At 36.6% G+C, this 22475-nt stretch overlaps 1 protein-coding gene across 1 annotated transcript in view; it reads left to right on the forward strand.

Annotated features, from left to right (window-relative positions):
* Window positions 1–1364: 1364 nt before the first annotated feature.
* Window positions 1365–22475, forward strand: part of LOC128867777 (calcium release-activated calcium channel protein 1) — an 81453-nt gene continuing 60342 nt past the window's right edge. Inside the window, exons 1-3 of the mRNA XM_054109270.1 lie at window positions 1365–1858; window positions 2584–2767; window positions 15385–15537. The gene's annotated coding sequence lies outside the window, so the exon portion shown is untranslated. The remainder of the gene's footprint in view (window positions 1859–2583; window positions 2768–15384; window positions 15538–22475) is intronic.

Raw genomic sequence — 22475 nt, forward strand, 5'->3', positions numbered from 1 at the left:
AGCCAACCAGTGGGACCTCTGGTTCTTAATTCGCTGCGCCTCATATACACCTATGTCTGTTGGGCTCATATAACCCTTAATTGCAGCGCTTTCTGAAGAACTTTTCTTTTGAATACGCCAAGTCCTCGCCCACATCAAGGTATACAGAATTCTTGTGGTCATGGATTATGTTATAAAGTGGATATAAGAGATGATGTGCAAGAATTTGCGTGTACCTTCGAAAACTAGAAAGATCGATGGCCCTTTAATAGCTGAGAAACATCGATGGCATACGTGGACTAATCTCTGGTGAAACCGCAAGCAACTGAACAGGTTGCTTACATATTTAAAATACCTAAAATAAGAACTGACTTGTTCAGTTCCCATGAGGCTTTTGGAAAATAATCTTAAAAAGCTAAATACCGCAATTTCCAGCAACTGAGTGCATAACAATGTGTATATGTATATATAGTTGGCGCGTACACCCTTTTTAGGTGTGCGTCTTGATGTTGTTCCACAAATGGAGGAACCTACAGTTTTAAGCCGACTTCGAACGGCAGATATTTTTATGAGGAACTTTTCCATGGCAGAAATACACTCGGTGGTTTGCCATTGCCTGCCGCTATTAGAAAAAACTTTTTCTTAATTTTGGTGTTCCACCGAGATTCGAACCTACGATCTCTCTGTGAATTCCGAATGGTAGTCACGCACCAACCCATCCGGCTACGGCGGCCGACATAACAATGAAATGTAATAATAATGAAAAATGCATATATCGTCCAATAGTTGCTGGATTAAATAAAACGTCTTTAATATACGCATATGTCTGTCTGAACAATTAAGACCCATGCATTTGTTTTTACCGCTTAACCACTTTTGGTATTAAATTGGTTTCGGCCAAAGTAGTTTTTATCTCCCCATTGCGGTTGAAAAAAAGAAAATGTTTTCAGGTAAAAAATCTTACATATATACGCATGTAGATGAAGCTCCGCTAGTTTATCAGATAAATAGCAAAAAAAGCTCGCTCACACGCCACATTCTGTACAAATCGCTGTTATTCGAGCACAAAGTGCGCTCGCACCTTCAACAGCTTCAAGTTTAACAGATAAATTTTTAGCAGATGCAATTTTAACAGATTAGATCTTAACAGACTACTCAATGCCGTTAAGAATAGAATAACAGCCAACATTTGCTGGCTAACACAACAGCAACTGACAATAAGACATGCGGTCATGTTAAGACAACAGCAACAGTAACAGCAATAACAACAGGAGCAGCAAATATAATAGCAGCAGAGACGGAACTAACAGCGCAGCCAGCAAGTGGCCATGCGACCTGGCGGCAATTGGTAAGCGCCGACGATAAACAGTCAGCAGCGATGCTTTCATTGAGGCAGCAGCATACATTTTTGGAGGCTGTTGCATGAGGCGAGCGAAATAAAGCGATAAAGTGAAAACGATAAAAAAGAGAGCGAATACAAAAAACAAGTAATATAATTTAAAACAAAAAAACTCAAAACTGTTGCAGTGAAAAAAATTCGGTTGTCAAAAAGTGTTACTGAAAAGTGGTTGAATGAGAAAGGTGTTGAGCCATAACTTATTTCGGCTGGTTGAAAGAAAAATAAAAAAATTAGTTATCAACTACAATAAAAGCAAAGTAGAATATAATTAGTATAAATAAACTTTCGTTATCTGTATAAATCCGTAAATAGTAGTAAAAACTAATAATAAACTAAACAAACAACAAAATAAACTGTAGAATTTCGCGCTTATTACCGTTAAATAAAATAAACGCTATCACGCCAATTCACTGTACACCAAAAAACAACGTCGTCCACTTGTTGAGCTGCGTGCTTCCAACTGGAGTTCGCACAGAAAAGGTAAGCAGCGGGCGTAATTTCAGCACCACCCCGGCAGGTGCATCTATAAAATTTGCATATGTCTGTATGTATGTGAATTTTTTTTAATGTTCTTATGGCGCATTACTATCAACAGTAGGTGTTAGTTAAAGCCGGCAACAACACCAATTGAATTTATCGCATTTATCACCGACAAAAACAACAAGAAAGACGCGCAGCTGATGAGATAAGCGTAGCAAATTACAGACCAACAACCAAGAGGCATTCGAAAAGCACACAAATTGTTGGCAGACAAGACAGCGTAGCAAACAAAAAAAATACCAAAAAACAAAAAAAAACAAAATCAAAAATAAACAACTTGACGGATGGTTACATACAAATAAACAGCCACACATACTTACACTCTTCTGTATTGCCTTATGCCGTCTGGTCTGCCGCCATTGTACTCTGCCACTTGAGTGGCTATACATCCGTGACGCCGCTGATAACCCATTCAGAATTTCTTTGCAACTCAGACAAAACAGTTGGGCTCCTAAATAATCTGCAGTGTTTATATGACCGGTTAAAAATTCAACTACTCAGCGCCTGTTTTTGTGACATTCATTTTTTTCTGCGTGCAACACACGAACAACAAAAAGCGTATCGGTTCGAGTGCAATAATTTACAGGAAGCGAATATATTTCACAAAACCTCTGTATGCACATTTGCACCAAAAATATTCCAACAATTCATTCGCTTAATTGCAGTTTGCATTCACAACGCGCCGCACGTCCAAACACACGCGTGCACACAAAACAGCGACGAAACGCCGCAGCGCCACAATAAAGCCACCTAAAAGCATTGACAGCCTGCCTTATTGCCAAGCCAAGTGAACCAAGTGAGCCAAGTGAGCCGGCCAGCAAGCCATTGCAACTCAGTGCAACTTAACAGGTAGGTCCATCACATTTTCAAGCTCTCTGTTTTTAGTTTATTATTTTTGTGATAAATATTTATTTGTATGCGTAATATTATATATTTATGAATGTGCCCATTTGCTGCAAGCTGCACTTTCCCGCTATGAATCGTCATTCTCTTTCTGGCATCGCGCACTCTCACTCGTTCAATATTCGGTCAATAAGCATGCATACATACATATTTACCAGTAGTTCTTATGCACTTCATAGTCCACATACAGGCTTTGTATTTTTTTTTATTGTAAGCATTCTTAGTTTTTTCTTTTGTATTATGTATTTTTGTTGTCTGTGGCGTGCACACGCATTTGAATTTCTAATGAGGCTGAGAAACATTGTGCAAGCAAGTGTGTGTGTGTAGTCTATGATAATGTAAATATATAAGTACTTTCCGAAAGTGCCAGCTGTACTCTCAGGCATGCAATGACACATATACATGCATACATATGTACCCGCATATCTAGTTGAAAAAATAATAATAACAACATTGTAGTTAGTTCTTTATTCCCCCCTTTTTCCCCCACTCTCTCGTTATTACGCACAGTGCAGTGACATTTGTTAGTTTTGTTAAAAATCCAATGGAACTTTTTGGGTGAAAACTAGATACGTACCTGGTTAGAGACAGATTATTTTCCGCATACCCTTATAAAATTGGAGCTTCGTCTCAAGGGAAAAAGTACCGCATTTCCAAATTAGACAAAATTGTATAAACATAAAAAACCGTAAAAATGTCGGAGAAAAATTCGCTTAAAATATACGAAAATTGTTGATCGTCACACCATTTTAAACGCATGTCACAAAATATTTCTGTTCAAAAAGTCCCCGAATTGTTTCAATAAAATCAAAAATGAATAGCGTGTGTCTTGATATTGTTCCACAAATGGAGGTACCTACAGTTTTAAGCAGACTCCGAACGGCAAATGGTTTTTATGAGGAGCTTTTGCATGGCAGACTTTGTCATTGACTTCAAATTGTTCGCCAAGGCATCAAAGAAACGCATATTTTGTCTGGTCCCCGGCCTCTCTGGAGTGGATGGAAATGAAAGAGTGGATGAGTGTGCTAGAAAAAGCTCTAAGCTTGACCTTCACCGGGTGGTAGGGACATAAGCATTCCTCTAAACGAACTGTACAATGCGAATGACTTGAGCGTAATGGCGGGGACCAATAGAAGGTGAACTCTGACTACTAACTGCAAGGTCACCAAAACGCTCTGTCCAAAACTGAATCGTTAAAAAGGCAAAGTGTCTGCTTGGATTCAACAGATCAACTACCAGAGCCCTCACAGGTGATGTAATGGGTCACTGCACTGTTGCTACCCTAGCCAGTAGAATGGGTGTACCTCACAATGGCTTCTGCAGGAGTTGTGGAGATGAGAAAGAAATTGAGTCGTACAAGTCGGTAAAGAGTCGTGCCAATTATCTCAGCCATAATTCTTTGAAGACCTGGGAAATTTATAAAATGTCTCACTGGAGAGACTAGTTCTTAAAAAGATCTATGTGGTTTAAGCAACTGGATGAATGGATGGATGGAAATCAAATGCGGGTATCACAATGAGCCTTTGGGCCACCGAGTATCTTGACTTAGACAAGCAACCTGGGTAACTTAACGTTGGTCGACTATAAGTGCTCAACGCACCAAATCTCTACTCACTCTGACTTACTCGATGCCAAATTGAACTTTACCGGCACGACTTCTATTGCAATTGCCGCGATGTGGAAGCGGAAGTAAGTGTACAGCACCATCACGTGCCACTGTCTAGTACTACCAAAACGAAGGGCAAAGAACTCAAGCGCTCGTAGACTCTTCTTTAATAAATTTAAATTTGAGCTCCAAGGTACCGTAATACGCACAACACAAATAGTAGAAAAAATTGTTTTGAGTACACTTTGATTTTAGGGGACAAAGGTAATTGTAACGCTCCTACGGCACCACAAGGGACTGGGAGTCTGAGTGAATCATTCTTAGGATAACCGCCTAGCCTAATGCAAGTTTCATTCAAACTTTCCAAATACATACATCTATATTAAAGGTGGCGCAAAATTAATCACCCTAAGGGAAAATTATTTATAATTTTTGCAACCGCGGTATACACACATACAAGCAATGGAGCACGTAAAGGTCAAAATAAAAATTTCCATCACTCAAAATAATTTTTTGTTTTTTTCTATTTAGTAAACAAAGTTATTCAAAAACAAAAGTGACTAGTTTTCCGCCACCTTGTATAACTAATATCCTTATATCTATCTTGACCTAAACTGAAAATCAGCTTTAGAGATCATGCTCCTTATACATATATCTGTGGGCTTTTGGCAAAACAATCTATGTGACTTTCACAAGTTTTGCTCTAAGCTCAATAAACTCTAATGTATCATAGAAAAAATTAATACAATTTTAATTGAAATTTTATCATATATTTAGTTACTCAAGCAATCTCTGTGAATTATTCACTCATTAAATATTTCGCGAAAAAGCAAGCAATCAGTTAGTGTCTGAAAAAAGTGCAGAGTTGGCTTAAGTTGTTTTATGAAAAAGTGCAAGGATATCTCTGTCGGATGAACCGTTGGACTTGACGTGTTTTAGTAGCGTTAAAGTCCCACACTGACTAAGGCTTCCGATTGCTTTTACACCTCGTAAAAAATGAAAAAATAAAATATTATATAGAAGACCCAATGCCGGCCCTGTTTATTCAAATAAAATACAGCTTACCAAAAAAATATTTACCAGCTACAATGCACTGCGTTGAGTAACTAAAACCCAGGGACTTATTGAGAGATACAGGCAAATTGTGTCTTATTTCATATTTTTTATTATTTATTTTTATTTTTATATTTTATTAATTTTATTTTATTATTATTTTATGAAAAATATTTCATTTCACTACAAAAATCATTTCAATCGAAGTTCCCAACTTTGTGCAAATTAAAACAAAAAATTCAGCAAATTTTCATGAAAATTTCACACTTCTTAATTTTTAAGAAATAATTCGGGGTTCGCAGCTTTATAGTCCGATTAATTTTCGTATAATAAAATGCAATTTTCAGGTACTCAAAAATCGGATTGAATTTTGACAAGTTTTCTGTTTTTTCATGTAGGTGTTGGGTGTTTTTTTCCGGTTAACAAATTTTTGAGCATTCATTATATGTAGAAAATTCACCGTGCCACCAGACAAAAACTTCAAAACCCCATCCAACTTTAAGCCACTCAAAAATTTTACTTTTTTGTATATATAAAAATGCACACTCAAATCTTGGAAGTTTGGAACGTGGTTGGTTGGTTGAAATTGTGATTCATCCAGGACCCAACTTGCGCTTTCGCATCATTTTGTTGCCAACTTGTTTAACGGTTATTTACAGCATGACTGTTTCCAGTCTATGCGTTTCAAGAGCCTTATTAGGTTGTTGACATCTAAGCCAGACAGTTGATCAAAACTCTCGAACAGCTGTTAGCTCAGGGTTCACCTTCTGTCCTTCCATAGGCCAGGGCATTCACAGAGGAAATGGGAAACGCCCATAGTTCCCTTCTATCCACGTCGTAAGAATGGGTATTCACTCATGCGTCCATCTACCCTTAGGTGATCTGTTCCACCATTCCTGCCATGAGATCGAACGACGCATTGCTTCTGCTGCAATTCCTTTACGTGCCGTCATGTTCGGATAGCCTTATGAATACCCTCTTTATTTCGTTTGCCAAAATGTCCGCAAAGTCGATAGATGGCTATTAGTTTTATTTTGTAACTATTTATATTCCAGATCGGTGGCGCGTACAGAAGAACCGAACTGGCAACCCCACTATATAGTCTTCTGCTATGGGCAGGTCAACCGTTGTTGGGCATTATTCGTGCCATCAACTGCACACTCGATGCCTTCTTCACAGTATATTTTAGGTGCGCTGAAAAGGGGTAAAACAAGCTGTGTTGATGAAATTATTTTTTTTTTTTTAAGATTCCTTATATGCCATCATGTATGGAATATGAAATCATTACAATGTTTGATGCAATTTCGAATAGTAGCACAGAACTGAGTGGTCCAATTTTCAATAGAGTGCTGCTGAATTTCAGCAATAACCTGTGTTATGTTGACTTCGAGTACATCGGTCGATTTCGACTCATTGGCATGTACCTGGACTACAGAAATCCCGCAAATCCGTAAATTTCATGATCACGATGGCTCATCCCAACTTTACATTAGGGTGTGGTCTCCCTTTAACCTTTCATACTAGAGCCAGTATTTATCTTTTTAATTCTACATATCTCACCATGATGATTTGGCATCAGTGTAAACATCGACTTAACCCATTAGAAAACCCTATACACATAAATAAATTTCTTCTTAGAGGTACTTAGGCTGCTATTCCTTGTAGCCAAACTACGATAACTTTCATTACTTTTTATAGTTTTTTCAGCTCTCAGCCAACTTGAAATGTATGAGTAATTTTGAGTATTTTTTTTTATGTGACTTAAGCTGGTAAACCGTCTACCGGAATTGTTGATATAGACCTAAATTTCACTTACTTTAACATTTGTCATTCATTTTCCTACGAGGTGTGCACAAACCATTAAACGAATCCACTTCAATCGCTTTTGCCTTAATCGCTGTTCAGAATTACACATCGACACCCTTACACCCATTGTGCATGTGAGCTATTTTTGGGCAGAAATGCTGATGGGTGTGCAATTTTAAATTGTTCTTCGGCTTATTTATTTTATCCTCTTTCTTGCATATTTTTACATATATTGACTTTTTCCGGTTGCACTTGTGAACTCTTTAATATATCGAAATGTGCCAAACAAAATGACTTACACTACTACTGAAGCATATCGAAGAGTGAAGCACAAAAAACAGCGGCGGTTTGGCAATGCATTGGACTCAAAAATAAATTATAATTCAAGTATGACGTTGTGGAAATTTAAGTATCATTCGGTATTAAACTTCAAATAACTCGAGCCAAAAATATTTTTTACGTTTTAAAAAACTGAAAAAACGGTTGGGTAATAGCCTAGACAGATGGCGTCGTTAATCGGGATTACCGGCGCAGTTAATTCTGATAAAACTGCTGTATGACAGACTGTTGTTACGCGGATAAATGAACAGCTGATTGCTTATTGGGTAGATTTGTCAGTAATAGAGGGACCGTGGATGTCAGCTGCCCTAATAATAAAAAATAAATATTTATTTAAAAAAATATTTAATTACTATTTATCAAACTGCTCCGAAATATCAAAACAATTAATGTTATTCGAATGTGTTAATGCAAACTAGTATTGCATCCAGCCTTTCTTATTCTTCTCTTCAAACTGGTTAAATAATTTGCATTCACAATAGATATTAACTGTTGCTTTTGGCAATGTACCCATCGAAAATTCCCCTAATCCGCTTAAATTGTGAGAATTAAGGGGACAGATACCTGTAAACGGCAATATTTTCCCTATATATTTGTTTTTTTTCAAAATTGGCATACAGTTTATTTATACATTAAAATAATATAAAATTTTTTTTTTTATTTTAATCATTTAAAATGACGGATGTACACCCAATTCTTCCAGGAAGGTCCCAGCGGGGCTTCTCAATCGGCGCGCATTGTAGCATCGGCGTCAGTGGCCTGAATACAAAAAACCAAACATTTCTTTGTCAACCAATGTCATAATGTCTATATGAATTAAAAACAAATGGTATATTAAAAAAAAAATTCGCGGAATAAAATACTTCAAAACAAAAATGAGTTTTGGGGCGAAATTTCCTACTATTTTTACTTCGAAAAAATTATTTATTCGAAAAATTTTCGAATTGTAAATTCACACAGAAAGTTATATCATAAAAAGCATGTGTGCAAAATTTCAGGGAGGTCGGTCAATAATTTTTCGAGTTATCGTGTCCGCCAATTCGAAAAATATGTTGTAGTTTTGAGAAAAAACGCGTCTAAAGTTTGAATACATGAAAATTCAACCTCTTTCAGCGCTCGAACGCAAAGAATAGAGTTGTCACGGTTGATCACAAATTTTACAGGTATCGGTCCCCTTAAGTCTATTTGTTAATCCCCATTGGCTGCACTTAATTCCTAAGATAATTCCGAATTAAGTCGTTCATCCCGATTAACGCTACCGTCTTTCTAGTCTATAAATGTAGTTTTTTCATTATTTCAAAACAACGACAAATGGCATTCATGAGACTGCTTTTCAAAAAATATATTTCTTAAAACTGGGAGATTGAGTTTTTTTGTTTTTCAATTCCAATGAAAAACATAGTTTTAGTGGAAATGTATTATCTATTCATGGAAATATGAAGTAGAGAATCTCCAAATTTTTTTAATGTTAAATTATATTTCATGAATGTCATTCACCTGAATGCCTGCAGATATTTTTTTTTTATCCTTGGTGTTCTTTTGGTGGAATTTTCTATTATTTTGTGACTCTACCGCAGCAATTTCTAAGCAAATATTATTCTCCACAGCTTCTATTATTTGCAAGTCATTTACATACTTTGTATCTTTGGCATTGACCCTCAGAAAATAGCCCACAGACCTTAATTCGGACGATCTTGGTAGCCAAATTTCTATAGACTATCGTGAATCATCCTCCACTGGAACTTATTCGCAATAAGTTCCCTAGACTTTTGGCAAAGCAGCTTATTAGACTTTAAGTCATGATTTTTTTACTAAAAATGTTAATATTATTTTTCGCGTTTCGCTCAGATAGGTTTCTGAGCTAAAAATACGAGTGATAAATAATTTAAATATTGCATTAGAATTGATTTTGTGCATAGTAGAATTTTTTACTAAATTGGCATGAGTTTTTTTGGTTTTCGTCAAAAGTTCACAAAATAGTGTTTAGCTTAATATGTCACCTTCTTGACAATATTCTTACCATCAAAAAATAGGTAAAAAACCTTGCTAAAACATCTATTCCGTAAACCCAATTGCTCTGAACTCCGTTCAATTGGCAAAGTTTGATACTCCCCAATAATTTGCTTACAGCAGCTATGTGTTCCATTGAATGGCCGGAGCAAACCTTCACTAGTGGCTTAGTGTATTTTATAAATCTTATAAATTTATTACATCGGTCGGCATCTCGTGAATAACTTTAGTAAGTACTAGTAGGCTTCATAGTTTGCAATGCCTCAATCGAAGCTGCTTTATTCACAAAGCATTTAGACTTTGCATAGCTCCACAAATAAAAGTCCAAAGGTGTGACATCACACGATCTTGATGGCCAATCCCCTGGTCCGAGACGAGAGATAATTTGCTCACCGAAACGACGACGCAAAGAATCGATTGTTTCACCGGCTGTATGGCAAGGAGCGCCGTCCGCCGTCTTGTTGTAACCAAATGTTGTGGAGATCACGGGCTTCAATTTCCGGCATCAAAAAGTCGTTTATCATGGTATGATCCGTTTGCCATTCACTGTCTTTGTTCGCCTTTCACAGCCTCGTCTTTGAAGAAATATGGACCGGTGATTCCTTCAGTCCATAGGCCGCACCAAATGATAGTTTTAAATAGATATACCGACTATTCTTGAATGGCTTCGCGTTGTCCTTCAGCCCAAATATTGATATTTTGCTTATTTCTCAAAGATCTCTAATAAACCTCATCATTGGTGGTCGTTTCAAAGAGATTTTGTCCAATGCGAAAAGAGCGTCTCAGCAGTCTCAACAAATTCCTATAAATATTAAATTATTTTCAAACGAGCATTAAGTTTACCGAAATTTATAATCGTACTTTTTCTCATGACGAACTCTTTTCCTTATCTTGACAGTTGTTTTGAAATTTGAAAATCGAAACTTGCAAAAGCTTCATGGCTACAGTGGAAACGGAACACTTTTATGATGGCACCAGCAATAATCGCTGAATAATCGTTTGTGAAAAGACAGAGTGAAAAATGTCTGTGAAAAGGAAATGAAACTTTTTTTCACTTCACGTTTACACAGAACGAGAATTGATCGTCTGGTTTCGGTAGTTACCCAGCTTTATTTTTATATGATGCTGGATCGAATCCCAAATTTTGAACGCATTTTAGTAAATTGTATATTTTCTGCTTAACAACTGCCTCTCAGAGATGCCATCGAGCTGTGACAACTGTAAATAAAACATAACAAAAAAAAAAGAAAACATAGCTAAACAAGAAACTCGAACTTGAAAGACCCTATATATTATTTTACATATTCGCGGGGTTGTTCTCGAGCTCACAAACCTCAGATAACCAAGCAAGTCATATGCCACACTAGCGTTCCGTCAGCTGTGACATCCACCTCCCGCCTCTATTTTGTTTCTGCCTCGAAATAATTTTAATTTAAGCTGTAGAATAAAAGGTTTTTTATAAATGGGTTTGTATATTTATATAGCCAGCTCATTGTGTGCCCACTCTATTTGTCTGGCACTATTTTAATTTTATACAATATAATTACATATTTCCCACCATTGACGTAGCTAACTTCACATAGCACACACAAATATATTAGCGCCTAAAATAATTATTTTATTCATTTCGATGTGAAAATTTATTGTAATTAGTATGGAAAGTAAGCGTCAAATTAATATGTTTTTGTTTAGTGTGGTATGTAGTTTTGTAATTTCAACGCTTTTGTGCTTAGTGGCAGCGAAAATTATTGAAAGAAATTAGGGTATGAATATTTACGAAAATGAATGTAAAATTTTAACAATCATTACATTTTTTTTCTCTTAATTACATTCAACTGTTTTCCTCGAAATTTCAATATTTTTGCATACTGGATGATTTGTCTGATCTAATTTAATAGCACTCATTGGCGCTAATTATTAATGCTCATTGGCGTGACTGAATGTGCGCCATTACAAAATTATACTACATGAATTTATGACATTTGTTGTACGGCTCACTTAGTCTAAAAATTGAATACCTTTCTGATACCTGCATTAAATTTACAACCCCTCCTCATGAACCATTCAGTGTCTCTGGTAAACTTTGCCAAACCCTTCATTACAAAGGGTTTTCAAATAAGAGGTGTTATTTTGATATTCAAAGAAAAATGCTAGTTTTTATATAAATGAACATATTTTTATTTCATTACAAAGAGGAAAGTATGCCGTTACCAGTGGAAAATAACATCACACAAATGGCCACCACGTCCACGCTTACAGGACAATATCCTTTTCATGAAATTTTCCATAACCGAATTGCAAAATGGCTGCCCTTTGTCCTCGAAAACCTAGCGAATTCCATCTTTGAGGTCTTAAATCGACCCTGCGCTGTTGGCGTAGACCTTCTCTTTCATGTGGCACCAAAGAAAAAAGTCACAAGGTGTTAAATCACAAGATTTCGGTGGCCAATTGAGATCACCTCTTCGAGAGATAACACGGTCCGGAAAGTTTTCCCGTAAAATATCAATGGTTTCGTTGCTTGTGTGGCACGTAGCGCCGTCTTGTTGAAAATAAACGTTGTCCAGATCAATACCATCCAATTCCGGTCATAAAAAATAGTGAATCATCTCTCGATAGCTCAATCCAATTCAAAATAACACCTGTTATTGGAAACTGCTTTTAATTAGAGTTTTATTTTACTCTCTACGGCACAGTTCCAAAGGTAGGTAGGTCGGCAGTCGTTCTCTAAGCCAACTCGACAATTTTGTTTCATCGGTATCATTTAACAAGGATGAGCCAAAATATCTAAATCTAAATAAAAGAGAAGATGTTTAATATACAATAGTATTTCTCCTTCTTATTCTTGCAACTTCTGCAATAGTCAAAATGAGGTACGTTGAATCTTTGAGCATGTCGACCTATGAGACAGTGGCCTGCGATCAAACCAACTTCCTTGAGCGAGTAAGTAGCGTCTTGAGGTAGGCACGTCCCATTTTGGCCAAGCTCTTTTTGCATTACATGTTAGACTATCAACTTACCTCGAGTTGGCTGCAGTGACAATGCTATTTGCTACTTGTACCCCACAGTTTGTAGGTTGAGTGGGGTACACCTACAATCTCCATATCAAGAGGAAGGCGAGTGGTAGTGCCCTCTCTGCTTCCAATGCTCCGGTATGTTATGACACCCTGGCACTCATATCAAATGGATTCGGAAATATTCCGCCATCTCTTAAAAAGACGGCCGGCATTGACGACCAATAGTGGAATTAGTGACAAACCCCACCAAGAGATTTAATCGCTGAGTGGCTGTCAGAGTAAATATAGATTTCTCTGAAAGTAGACACATTTTTTCCTAACCAGACAGCTACCTCATTAATGGCTAGAATTTCAAGCCTGATTAGTCAGACGAGCCGAAACGCTTCTTACATTAAACATAAAAGCCAACTTCATCGTCAACCTTTGAGCCATCAGTAATTAACCGTACGCAGATTTTCCGACCAAATATATTGTCAACCCACTCACATCTAGCGGAAAATATAGTACTAAATAACCTGTTAAAGTATGGTTCTTCGTCAATAGGATTGTTTGGACCCAGACCCAGTGTTGTGGCCAAGTGTCCAACACCTAAATGGCACCATTGATTAGTTGAGGCAAGCCGAGCAGCAGTGTCTACCAAGTAAATCTAGGGGAGGTAAGAAGGAAAGAGTATTCAGCAGAGGGTGTGGTTCTAAGAGCGCCAGTGATACATATAAGCGTCATACGTTGAACCCTCTGAAGCCTGTTCGTCGTCTTGTCGAGAGCCGTCCACCAGACTATAATCCCGTTAAGGAGGATAGGTCAGATAACGGTCAAATATAGCCAGTGAGTGTTCTTCGGAGAAAGACCCCACCTACGTCCTATTGCCTTTTTTCATGAGAATAGAGTTGCAGTGGCTTTCTTTACTCTGTCCTTTTCATTCATGTTCCAATTTAATTTCTTGTCGAGAATTTCACCTAAATATTTGGCACCATCTTTTATTTCTAGCCTCACAACATTTAATGTTGTGGACTTTGTATTTCCTCGAAAACAGCACTAATTAGGCTTTCTGAGGGTTCAGGCCCAGACCGTTGCAAAGGAAATGTGAAATCATTTCCTTTCGCTCATCATTCTAGCAGTAGCTGCAGCATCTTCGGAACGCCACATCTAGCCTTTCAACGTGTTTTCCTATTATGCAAAGGCCTGCTAATATAATGTAAAATTTAATTTTGAAAAGTCGCACCTCTTATCCGTTTTAGCTCACACTGAGGTGTATTATTACAATGAAAACTATGCTTAAATATGTATGTATTGCCTTTTACAGCCTTAATTTTTTGTTTGGCCGAGCTCTTCCTCCTATTTGTGATGTGCGCCTTGATGTTTTTCGACAAATGTAGAGACCTATAATTTTGCGAAGGTTTTTATGAGGAACCTTTTCAGGGTAGAAATACACTCGCTGGTTTGCTCTGCTTGCCAAGGGCAACCTTGTTTAATCATTTGATGTTTTATGGCCAGAGATTTGAGCCCAAACAGTTCCAAATGGTAGCCATTCGACACTACAAATAGGTAGCTAGGTAGGCTGGAGTGGTTGTCGCAATGACACACTTAGACCTTTCATAGGTCCATTGTGATACCACTGGAACTTATCCTTACCCTATGGCTTCCTTTTCAAACCATCCGGTAGCTTTAATAAACGATCAAAGCTTCATTAGTTTTAGATGCGCTATGTTCGCTACATCGGTTACAAATACAGTATCAAGAGTGCGTAGCCTCCTTGTGTCTAAGTATTGTGTCTTCTGTATTAAGACAGCTTCTACAGAAATCGAAGTACGGAGTCCTAACCTTCTAGCGTGGCTGCCTATTAAACAATGACCAGTTAATACCCCCATCAGTTTTTTATAGCTTCTCTGTTAAATCTTAATACGCTTTTTGATCGACCACTGCTCCATTTCGGCTATGTCTGTCTGCTTAGTTCGCATATTGTGAGGTTTTGCCAACTTGTATTTGCCTCGTTGATGGTTTCCCTATCTATAAGTAGTTTAAAAGTGGCTATTGGCATAGGTATCAGCGTCTTATCCACTTGGAGGTCAAGCGTTGTACCGGTTCGAGAAGGTTCATCTGCCTACTACAAATATACCTATACTAAAAGAGTAGCGGAGGTGCTCGTACTGAAATATTTTCAAACATTTTATTTATGATCCCGTTTAGTAAAAACTCAATATATCCATTTAAAAAAAAACTATATTTTTCTATTTTCAATATACTTAAAAGCTTTTAAAACACAAACTTACCAGCGTGACTTATATTTTTATAAGAAGCATCAAAAATTTTAAATGCAGAATGAAATTCCTAGCTTCCAAAGAAATTCCAAACTTATCAATCGAAATTACTTTCTTACTTATTTCGAAAAGTGAACATTAAAATTATCCTTTGCAAAAAATGAAACATATAAAATAGAAGTGTCGCTGCTTACTGCCCAAAATTGCAGGCCAAATCGTAAAACACTTTTGCACAAACTGAAAAATTACAAATAATAACTCTCATTTAGTTCTTTTGTTCAAAAGCTATTCACAATGTTGCGTGTCATTGCATTCACAGCTAAATAACAGTAACTTATTGGAAATTCCATATTCGCATCGATTTTATGGAAAATATTCTCTGCATTATTATTTGCCTATTTTATGTCACTTATTCCTCATTCTACTTCGACTATTTATTTATATTTGCATTTTTATTTATTTCTACGATCGTTTCAGAGCACTTTCAAAGTCAGCCGGTCGAAGATCAGTTTCGGAGTATTCTGAATGCACCTATAAGTAATTCAAATTAGGTTCACAAATATCCGCTACAACTTCCTCTCTGGATTTTGCATATCGACTCACCGGCTAATTCATCTTTTATTCAGACAGGTAAGCTTCGAAGCAAATATCTTTTCTGTGTTTTCTGTGTTCTGCTCATCTGAATTTTGTTACAATATTTGCATTTATTTGAAAAAGCTTAAATTTTTTTCTGTTTCACGTGGCAACAAACATTGAAAGCAGATGACAGTTTTGGGGTGGTGTATTAAGTAAAAAATAGTGCTCTTAACCCTTTGATAACTGCGCGAACTCTAAAAAAGTTCGTTTATAAGTTTATAAGTTCGATGAAAGTTGAAAGTCAAAGTTGAAAATTTTAAAATAGCGGATCATATTAGACCAACAGTTTTCTTTAAAATTGTTACTTCTTCCCAAAAATGTGCTGTTGTAGAGTATTCGAGGGTACTAATGACGAATTTAAATTCAGATTCTAAAACTGCAGAAAAATGAAATTTCTAATTTCTAAATTTCTTTTTTTTTCATAAGAAATATTTAGTACAGTGCACTAGGCAGTTGTTAATTGGGCTGCGCTTTCCGGTCTAACGGTGAATCCTCTAAAGGTCCGCCCAGTGCTCAACTCCTCTCAAAAGAGGCGCTCCGTTAGTGCTTCCTCAAAAGGTGAAATATGTAAGTCTAATCCTTAATATAGGGGGAAGTGCAAGTGCAACATTGGGATAGGATATGAAACATTCGCCTTGAAGGTTTCAAGGGCGCTATTGGCAAAAGAAGGGGTCTCTCACCTAGAGTCGTATTTTGGATGTATAATACTATAGGGTTTTTCAATAAGGACGGGTAGATGTTGAAATGGAATAAAATGGCGTTTTCTGTGTGTCGTCTAGGTCCCTATGGTTCAATATGGCCAATAGAAATTGGAAGGGCCACCACGTCTACCGAAAAATGGGCGCAATGCGCGCAACGTTTGCGTTAATGAACACTCATTTGATAATAAAGTTTTATCATTTGAACGCGTATGTACATCAGCTGGTGTTTATGGTTGACCTGTGTGTCAGATGTTTAAACATAAAAAAATAAATAATTAGCGTATACACTTCTGTTAGGTGTTTAGCCGAGCTCTCCTACTATTTGTGCTGTTTGGAAAATGCAAATTTTCTTTTGAGACTTCTAGAAAAGTCACCCATTTTTGTCATGCTTGCAACTCCTGAGGTTTTAAAAGGCTAATCGCACATCGATAATAGTCAAGCGCGAAACCTAAGTGAAGCGGCAAACTTATTTGCTGACGAAGAACCGTATCCTCTGTCCGACTTTCCTTCTGACTTAGTTTATGCCCTGAACTTTGGAGGTCCTTGCCTCTCTCCTGATATTAGTAACGCTTTAATTAAATTGATCTCATCCTCTCAAACTGGTGCTGATGGACTTTCAGCAGTTTTGATAAAAAATTGTCCGGCCTTGGTCTATCGCCTGAAAATTATTTTCAACAAATCTTTATCGCTAGAGTGTTTCATTGACGCATGGAAAGTCTCTTTCATTACGCCCTTCTTTAAGAGTGTCAATAAAAATGACGTTAGAAATTATAGGCCTATTTCAAAGCTGTCAACTATTTCCAAATTTTTTGAGCACGCGGTCAATGCAAAGCTGAGCTTTGCCTTTAAATCTTTAGTTTGCCCTAATCAGCATGGGTTTCTTGCTAACAGATCTACAGTATCTAATCTGGTTGTTTTTAATTGATTCTTTCTCGGCTGGCTTCCAGGTCGACTGTATTTACATTGACCTCTTCTCAGCGATCAAGACTCAAGAGGATGCCATTAAACTTCAAGCCGATATGAATAGGCTTTACATGTGGTGCAGAATTCACGACTTTTGCTGAACTTATCTAAGTTCCTCCAAATATCTTACTCGAAAACATCTAAAATTTTATGCTCTAAGTACATCATGTACCCTGCAGTGGGTTAGCGAGTTTAATAATCTTAGCGTTATCTTTGATAACAAATTTTCTTTCAATAACCATATAAATTATATTAGTTCAAAATCTGTTTCGATGTTGTTAGATCTCATTTAGAATTTGCTGTTTTTATTTGGAGACCTTGTAGTCAGCAAGCTATCAATAGAATCGAACGTGTGCAAAAAATATTTCTCAAATATGCCCTTCGATCTCTAAATTTTATTGATCCTTCATATTCTGCTCGTTTCATGCTTACAGGTCTCAAGTCCTTAGAAATTCGCAGGTCTATATTGTGTCTGTCTTTTACTCATAATATTGTTACTAGAGTAATTGATTGTCGCCACTTATTGGAAAGGATTCGATTTAATGATCCCCAACGATCTCTTAGGAACGTCTATCCTTTTTATGCGGGATACTTCAAAACTAAGTAAGCCAGTAATGCTCCCATTACTCGTGCTTCACGGAAATTAAATTCCGTTCATACTGATGTTGTTTTCGATTCTTCGCTTTCAAGAGTAGCATTTTTAAATCTCTTGAATTCTATATTGTAGTTGTTTTAAAATACATGTAATATATCAGTAGTTTAATCTAAGCAACTTTTGTATCACAGTCTATATCATAGATCCTATTCATAGACTTAAATAAATAAATAATTAAAATTTGGCAACCACACATCAAATCACGGATGTTTAAGTGGGTAGTCAATTTTTCATACCTAGGGCTAATTGCTTAAAATTATTCTTAACTTAAGTCAACCAAAATTTTTTTTGAAATTTTATCACCTCGAATTCCCGATGATTTTTCAACTACTCAGTTAAAAATCTTAGCATTCGTAATCGTAGCTAACTGTAGCTGAATATATCCGGATGTGTTTGGGCATTACGCCAACTAGAAAGGAACTGAATCTGAGATGGTTTTTTATACAATCACGTAAATGGTCTCGAAGATTCGTCATTGCCTACTGATGGCCGCTGGCTGCTAGCAGTCAGGAATATACTCAGACACACCTGACTATACCAGTAAATTTTATTTCTATTTAATTTATGGCAAATCAGTGGGTTAAGCTACTAAACTAATATTAGCAGCAAAAAAAAATGAATGAAAAATATATAGCATGCAATTAAAATTGAACCACCAACATCTCATGATACTTTGAGTGCACTTTTTCTCCTTCACAGACAAGAGCTATTATTCAGAAATGGAAGTGCATATATGCATGTGTACATGTACATATGTACATATGTACATTTATGGATACTCATTACTTTGACATTTGCTCGTCAAATCAAAATCTCAGCTTCCATACCCATCTACTCGTGCATGGGAAATGCGGCATTTGTATGCTCGTAAGCACGTATTTAAGCAATAATATTCTCGTATATTGTCAATTAATTGATGAAACAGTTCAAATATCGTTCAAGTGCTCACGTGCATATTACGTATACGCACCGCCATACGACTGCAAATGTGAATGAATTGCAGAGCTTGTTTTGGCTTGGTATATAAATATGTACATACACATATTTTGTTTGATGCATTACCTATGCAATCGATTGCATTACAATGGCAATAAATATTATATAAATATATTTGTATGAATGTGTATGTATTGATTGTGAGTTGTCTATAAATTTATTTGTCTATGCAATCATTATTCTCCACAAACTGTTAATTGTTCAACAACAAAATAATCTAGAATTTTTGAAAAATATTTCATTTATTACTTATGTTTGTTTTATTTTGCTATTATTCGTAATAATTGGGTAACATGCAATGCAGTTTTGTGTGACAATGCGTTTTTTTCCTGTATTTTCTTTGTTTATTTCATTTTTTCCATTGTTTATTCCCCTATTTGCGACGCACGCAACTGTAAATGTGATCATAGTCATATTTACTGATATGCATGCATTCCTGCACATACAGTTGCGATTTAAATAATAGTATATTACTACGCCCAGAGAGAAGTCAAAACCAAAACAATATACGCGCAAGCCCTTAGATTTCTTTTCATATTTATTTAAACAAGTGAACTAAATTATACCATAAAATAAATTTATATATTGTTAATAAATAAAATAGATTTTTACAACTAAATTTAAATAAAAAATTAGCATTCAAAAAATAATATTTTAGACTCCTTAATTGAATAAAAAATAATAATTACAGGCGCGTACATCAATTATTAATTGTTTGGTTGAGCTTCTGCTCAAATTTGCGGTGTCCGTCTGGATTTTGCCATACAAATCGCCAGCGCCTCTAACGTAGGCATTTTCGATGCCAAGTGGCTGTGAGAAATAGACGCACTAACCATCTGGTTAAAGATAGTTTAGGTATATCTGGCTGATCTGAATAGATCACACATAGACCCCAAGGGTCCGTAGTGTTACCAGTGTTGTTGGAGTTGGGTTAAACATAATTCGTAATACTTGCTTGGCGAATTTTAATAAACAGTTTAAACTTTTGTCAGCAATACCTTTCAGAGATGAAAAGTATACCGCTCCCAGGCAGTTGTAACGAGGTGTGCTTAGAGCCGGGCAGTGGCAAAGGAGGTCTTCTAACGTACTTCTTCGCATAAGTTACATGCGTCGTTCTGGACCAATCCCATTTAAGCTCCGCTATATGGAGTGAGATAATATGCCGTCAGTACTCCAACCAATATTTTACATTCCTTCCTTGGGATTAATAGAATAAAATGGGTGATTTTCATGTTCCAGGTTCGTAGTATTAAAATAATCCTGTGGGATGTCGAGGCTTTCCATATAGGTTGTGATTCCGTATTAAGTGGCTCGTCTAATTTCGTCTTTAAAACTGATAGTGAGGGATATACGTTCGACGTACTCATCCTAGGCAAATAGGTGCGAGCCTTAGCAAGCTCGTCAGCTATCTCATTTTCCTCTGTTACCTTGTACTCTGGTACCCAGTAAATGGTAAGCTGTCCATTCTCGCAGAGCTGGTCCATTTTGGTTCTCAGTGTTGCACGTATTCCGAGCGAGTCCTTACAGCAATTATTGCTTTATTAGCAGTTTGGAAATCGAAAAAGATGTCTGTGGGAGTGTCGAGGAGAGTAAATTAGATCTCACCTTCAAATATGCTACAGAAATTAGGAAGCCTGAAAGATCATACTGCGTGCCTAGGTAAAGTTCAACGTTTATCTAAAACCTTTAGCCTGCTTTTTGCCTGGCACCTGGCTGCAATAAAACTTCACATCGAGCGAAATTCTAACCGCGTTTTTTATAATTAATTCCACGGCTACCGCGAACCTCCTCGATGCGCCGTTTTCCCGAGCAGGTTTGCAAACTCCAAGGGATCCAGTTCCTGTGGTACCAGAATTAAATCTGCTTTTTCGGGGCCTATGCTACTACCAGTTGAGCTCCCATACTACTCCAGACCGGTGACTTGGGCAGGCCCAGGTACACACAACTCATTCACACAAAAAGCTAACCAATCAATTGAAGGCACAAAGTGTCTTCGACGTCAAAGCAGATGTGCTTTGTGTGTGTACTGCCCTAACGTTCAGATATTCTGACAAGCCACAATACTCACATCATACTAGTCGGAACCTACATTTCTATGCTGCTTTTTTTATGGAATGAATCCTTTTATTATTTATTTATTTTTTTTTTTTGACGTGAAACTTTTTAGACGTCGATGGACAAGCGAGAATTGGGAGTAAAATTTCAAGGACATGCAACGTTTTGGGCATTTTCGTTCCGCAAGAGAGAAAAAAGATATAACGTAGAGGAAAAGGAGAGAGAGAGCTATACCTTATATAATATAAATCTTAACGATTAACTCTTAATTAATAAACTCTTTTTTTTTTTTTAATTTACTTCATATGTGCATTTTCTCTCTTCAATAAAATGTAGTTCCATGACCATTATTATAATTTACCCATGCAAAGCATTTTTTTAATGCATTTACTTACTACTCCTGTCTTTCTAATTCTGAGATACCCGGTACGCAGCTCGTCAAAGTTCAAAATTATTTGTTCGTTTGACAACTGAAATTCTCTTCTTTATATGGCATTACAAATTTAAACTCTTTAGCAAAATAAGATCTCGTGGCTGATAGACCAGCATAACCTCAATTCTGTTGGCGTGCGCTTTCAGAGATCATCCTATTGGAAATTGCAAAGTAGTCTCACGTGTCTGGAGTAGTCATACCAATATGTGGGAATGTATTTCCTTGCATAAGTAGGGCTTTAACAATGAATATCTCAATATAACGGTTCTTTGAACTGCACAACTAATAGTCATTGAAAGTCATTATACAAGAGCCTCAATGCATAATAATTGCGACCGCTGATTCTGAATTAGATTCCAAATCTAGTGTTTTTATTTCGAACTACCATTATAATGTGTTATGTTACCATTTTTTCGTCTGAAACTGTATATATTATATATACTTTTTTGTATCACAAAACTGAGCTTTTACTTTTAATTATTATTTAGCGTGCAATATAATTATATTCCTATTAATGATTTATAATTTGGGAACAAAAGTTAACTGTACTGACAAAAACTAACATTTGAAAGTAGAATAATTTTATCGAATCCTAATTTTTGTCACAAACAACATAAAGGTACCAGCTACTTATCGAAGTTCTTATGTCTGAGTAATAATAGCAGTAAAATGTTCAGTAAAATGTTTAAATTTGCCAAAAACCGCTTTTTGCTTATAAGTTCTCAATGAAGTCATCAACTATTAGGAAGACACGGAATTCATACGACTTTCATACGGCATAATTGAATATTCCTTCTAGAGGTAGGCTCCTTAAGCTGAAAAGAGAGTACTTAGGAACTCTCAGTGAGTACTACAAGGTGAAGTCCAAAATAAACAATACTGAACTAAAATAGAAACAACAGGAACTTTGTTCTGATGACTTCGAGTTTATTTATTCAAAATAGTCCCCTCTGGCCTCAATACACTGTTATGCGCGATCTAAAAGCTTTTCGAAAACGCGTTTCAGGTCATTGACCGGAATGCCCTTCAGGATGTCGATTTTGTCCTTTTGGATGGCCTCTACGGACGCAAAACGTTTTCTTTTCATAGCTAAATGCAATTTTCCGAATAGATAGAAGTTACAGGGAGC

The sequence above is a fragment of the Anastrepha ludens genome, chromosome 6, assembly GCF_028408465.1.
Source record: "Anastrepha ludens isolate Willacy chromosome 6, idAnaLude1.1, whole genome shotgun sequence".
Taxonomy (NCBI): domain Eukaryota; kingdom Metazoa; phylum Arthropoda; class Insecta; order Diptera; family Tephritidae; genus Anastrepha; species Anastrepha ludens.